The sequence below is a fragment of the Amblyomma maculatum genome, chromosome 5 (assembly GCF_055883805.1).
Source record: "Amblyomma maculatum isolate TAMU_Amacu chromosome 5, ASM5588380v1, whole genome shotgun sequence".
Lineage (NCBI taxonomy): Eukaryota > Metazoa > Arthropoda > Arachnida > Ixodida > Ixodidae > Amblyomma > Amblyomma maculatum.
The window spans coordinates 159754211-159758939 of record NC_139348.1 but is presented as its reverse complement, the minus strand read 5'-3'; the positions used below and the strand labels follow the sequence as shown (position 1 = coordinate 159758939).

At 45.8% G+C, this 4729-nt stretch overlaps 1 pseudogene; it reads right to left on the bottom strand.

The window, feature by feature from the left end:
- Window positions 1-2955: 2955 nt before the first annotated feature.
- On the bottom strand, window positions 2956-4175 carry LOC146190116 (uncharacterized; annotated as a pseudogene).
- Window positions 4176-4729: the final 554 nt, after the last annotated feature.

The following is a 4729-nucleotide window of genomic DNA, read 5'->3' as shown; positions in this document are numbered from 1 at the left end:
GGGGTGGGAGTGCAAATATTGATTGAATATGATTGCCTACATGATATTTATGAAGTGCATATTTAAACTGTTGACAAAACTTGACGGGCAGGTGATGGCATCGACATCGTAGGGAAGGCCATTCCAGTCTTCTGCAGTGCGAAGAAAGAATGATGAAGAAAAAGTGACAGTGCGAGCGCGCTGGCATGAAACTACTAGTGGATGGCCAGTGCGATGAGATATGCGAGCTGGCGGTGTGATGCAGGGTGGTTGGCCGAGGGAGCTGTAAAAAAGAAACTTATGGAACAGATTAAGAGAAGCAATGCGACGACGATGGGCAAGAGTTGATAAACCTGATTGCCGTTTAAGTGACGATACACTGATGTCATACGAACAGGCAGAATGAATGAACCGCGCTCGTGAGTCTGTCTCTTGCTGTTGTCCGTTGTTTTTTATGCGCTTTCCAGGTTTAACATGTCGAACCAACTCGCCCAAACGCTGCCAGAATGAACCTCGTGGCGCGATTTTGGACAGATTCTAGTGAACTGATGAGATATGCTTGTTGCGGGCTCCAGATAGCAGATGCGTATTCTAGTTCGGGTCGGATGAGCGATTGGTAGGCTAGAAGTTTAATACTTTGAGGGGCGTGCCGTAAATGACGTTTCAAAAAACCTAATGATCGGTTAGCTGATGCGACGATGTTCGTTACATGTGAGCGCCAGGGGAGATCCTGGCACAAGGTGACGCCTAAGTACTTGTATGAGCATACAGATTCTAGTGGAGTGTTAGCAACCGAGTAAGGGAAAATGGGTGGGTTACGCCGGCGGTGAAAAGATACGAGTTTACATTTAATAGGATTAAGCGACATTAGCCAGTCATCGCACCAGGCATGCATTGCGTTAATGTCGTTTTGGAGCTGTGATTGGTCAGAGGTGTTGGAAATTGTGCGATAAATAGCGTAGTCATCGGCAAACAGACAAACATTGCAAACCAGGTTTGAGGGTAAGTCGTTTATATAGATTAAGAATAGGAAAGGAGCTAATACAGAACCTTGGGGTACGCCTGATGTTACTGGAAGAGAGTTAGAACTGTGTCCATTAACGAGGACAAACTGGGAGCGGTTAGAAAGGAATTCTTCGATCCATAATAAGACGTTAGGATGCAGATTTAGCATGGTTAGTTTCAGCAGTAAACGCCTGTGGGGAACTTTGTCAAATGCTTTAGCGAAATCTAGAAAAATAGCGTCAGTTTGTAAGTTTAGGTCGAGGTTGGAGTGAACGTCATGAAGAAAGATGGCTATTTGAGAGGGATGAAAGAAGTTGTTACTGTCAAGAAAGTTCATGATTTGAGAATAGATGACGTGTTCCATGATTTTGCCAGGTATACTGGTTAATGATATCGGACGGTAATTTAAAGGAGTATCTTTCTTGCCTGATCTATAGACGGGAATGACCTTTCCCACTTTCCAGTCATCCGGAATGCCTCCCGTAGAAAGCGACTGTGAAAACAATAACAATAAGTACATTGCAGAAATGCTGTTAGTATTGCGAAGTATTTTGGAGCCAATTTCGTCGACGCCGGCTGATGATGAAGTTTTAAGGTGTTCAATTAGCGAGGAAATGCCAGCTTCAGAAAACACGACAGCAGGCATGTTGGACTGTATATTGGCGGTGGAAGGCGCAATTGGTGGGTGAATTTCATTAGTGAATACTGATGAAAAGGCATTATTAAAAATATCATCGCATTCGTTGTCATCTGCTTCTTCGCACGACTCTTTAGTGAGAGTGATGGTATGTGCCGGGTGCTCACTTATTATCTGCCAGAACTTTCTGGGATTGGAAGTCAACAATTTCGGGAGGTCGTTGTGAAGGAAAGAATATTTCGCGTTGCGGATTGCGGAGAGGTACGTGCTTTCGGCTGCATAGTATATTTCCCACGCGAAAGCGTTGTATTGCTTTAATTTTGCTGCACGGAAAAGGCGTTTCTTTTTATTATCGAGCCTTTTTATTGTTTTGGTATGCCATGGTTTTTGGCAGTCCGAGTGGACGCTTATTTTAGGGATGTATCTGTCTGTTAGTTCGATAATCTTGCTCTTAAAGAGGGACCAGTTATCATTTACTGAGCGATCGTGAAAAGATACTTCAAATGTTGTGAGATATTGGCTTAATTCGAGATTAAAGTCTTCATAGTTTCCTTTGCCGTATAGCCGAATAGTCTTGTTTTGATTTTGGCGTCGTGATGAGTGGAACTCAACTGTGGCGTGGATCACTTTATGGTCGCTGATTTCGCGTAGATAAGTGATAGATGAGAGGGCTTCCGGGTGGGTAGTCAGGATTAGATCGAGGATGTTTGCACATCCTTCTGCAACGCGGGTCGGTTCGGATACCACTTGTGTTAAGTTGATGTTTAGGCAGACCTCAATGAAGTGATTCGCTTCCCTGTTGCCGACTGCTGTCTGTGTCTGCCAGTTGATTCCTGGAAAATTGAAGTCTCCAAAAGGATGATATGTGCTTTTGTGTATTTCCTCGATAGCTGATTGATCACGTCGTTATGTATTCAGGAAAAATCAGAGTTGGTATTTGGCACTGTGTAACAAACGCCTAGCATTACAGTTTGGGGCGCGGCGCGACAATGTAGCCATTATTATCTCGAGGTCTGATGGAATATTTATAACTGTACACGAGAACTGAATGTGAACTGCGATGAGGACACCTCCGCCTCGAGCGGATGTGCGATCTTTGCGAAAAAGGTTAAAGTTCGGTAAGTCAGCAAGAATTTCAGTAACAGTGACGTCATTAGTGAGCCATGTTTCGGTAAGAATCAGCAAGTTACCTGAAGATGAACACACAAGATTGGAGATGATTTTGTGTTTCGGAAGAAAACTGCGTATGTTAGTGAAAATCGCCGAAAGGGAAAGATTAGACTGGGGGGTGGCAGATACGTGAGCGGCTGAAAGCTTGGGGCACGCAGCAACCGCTATGGTATCTCTTTTACAGATTGCGATGGCTCATCGAAAATATATTGACGGGCACCGATGAACAGGGTCTTGTACCGTAAAGAAAAACGGTTAGTCTTGCTTTTGGCAAAGGTAACTAGGTGCTTGCGCGCATTACGAACGCGACGTGAAAAATCTTCTCCGACGGAGTAGTCAGTGTCCTTGCATTTGCGGCCATTAGCTAGAATTTCTTCTTTCGTTTTGAAGAGCGCGATTTGGCAAATAACGGACGGCAGCGGCCAGGTTCGTGGCGCCCAAGACGGTGAGTGCGGTCTATTGTTTTGGGGTCGAGGGTGATATCCAAAAATTCGGAGCAGTGGCGTATTAGTAGTTTTTCAGAATCAGCCCACGTTTCAAATGGATCAGGGTCAGGAATATTGTAGAATATCAGGTTATTTCGGCGCGAATGGTTTTCTGCTTCGTCCATACGATCCTCAAGATCACAGAGCTGTCGAGTCGCCTGAGCGGTGTGAGTGCTTATGCCTTCTATCTCTGTGCGTAGCGTCTATATGGTTTGGTAGTGGCCTTCAAGTGCGCTAATGCGCCTGCTTAGATCAGAAATCAGGTTTCCTGTTGTTAGTAACTGGGTTTTGAGGTCTGAAACTTTCGTGATTAGTGTCGACTGGCCGGCAGACAATTTTTGAAGTTCCGCAAGTACAGTTTCGAGATGGGCAGGGCCGGGGTTAGTCTCTATGCCACCGGATAACAAAAGCAAGGAAATCATGACATCAACACACTCAGTGGCAATCGCAAGGCGACACTGTGGGCTCGGCAGCTGTAACAGGAAATAATCACTAGATTTCTTAGCGTAAAGACAATATGGCTTCCTAACCTGCATGGCGAGGCAGAACGGGTTGAGTGACTGCATCGTGGCACAGTCACCGAGCCCACAGAGCGACGCCGGCGGCCGCGGCTGCTTAAAAGCTGGGGCGGGAGAAGATGTCGATGGCGATGGTGTTTCCAGTTGACTGTCGAGGGTCCAGAGCACTGATGAGGTCAGCGCACGATCGGCGGAAGCGGTGACGAGGCAAGGATGGTTGAAAACGGGCGTCCTTTCCAGCCAGATGTCCGGTGGACAGGTTAGCCAGAGAGGCGGGGAAAAGCACGGTGAACCAAAGGGGAGCAACCACCTGCATAGCGAGGCAGAACGGGTTGAGTGACTGCATCGTGGCACAGCCACCGAGCCCACGTCCCCGCCCATATCCCTGGACATAAATATAGGGCAGGTCACAACTTCTGAAGCCAGTGTCAGTTTATATAATTAGGCAACTGTTACTGTAAAATGATGCATCTAAATTCACTTGTGCTTTATTGTAAGCACGGAGCACATTTTGATATCATTCTCGGGTAGCGAAGAGTGCCAGTAGCTCAAGAACGAACGGGCATCATGAAAGCAACGCAATTTATATTTTGGCCAAAACTTCTGTCTGTCACCCATTGTGCCTTAGTAGACCATGCGTTGAAAGTAGCGTATCCTGGAAGTGCTGGTCCACCTTTAATTTACAAACAGGAGTCGCATCTCTCTTAGTGTGGGTTTGAAGAAATAGATACGCCGAAGTAGCCATCTTCGCCAATGCCATTTATAGTGTAACAGACACAGCATTTTATTCCCATATAGTTGAATAAAAACTACAACACGAACATCATAAAACTTGCATCTGCAGTGACGAACGTATTCGTCGAAGCGGTGATGATAGCGAGTGCTGGTAGGCGAAGAGGAGACCTCTGTTTATTTTATTGCATTAGTATAGAAAG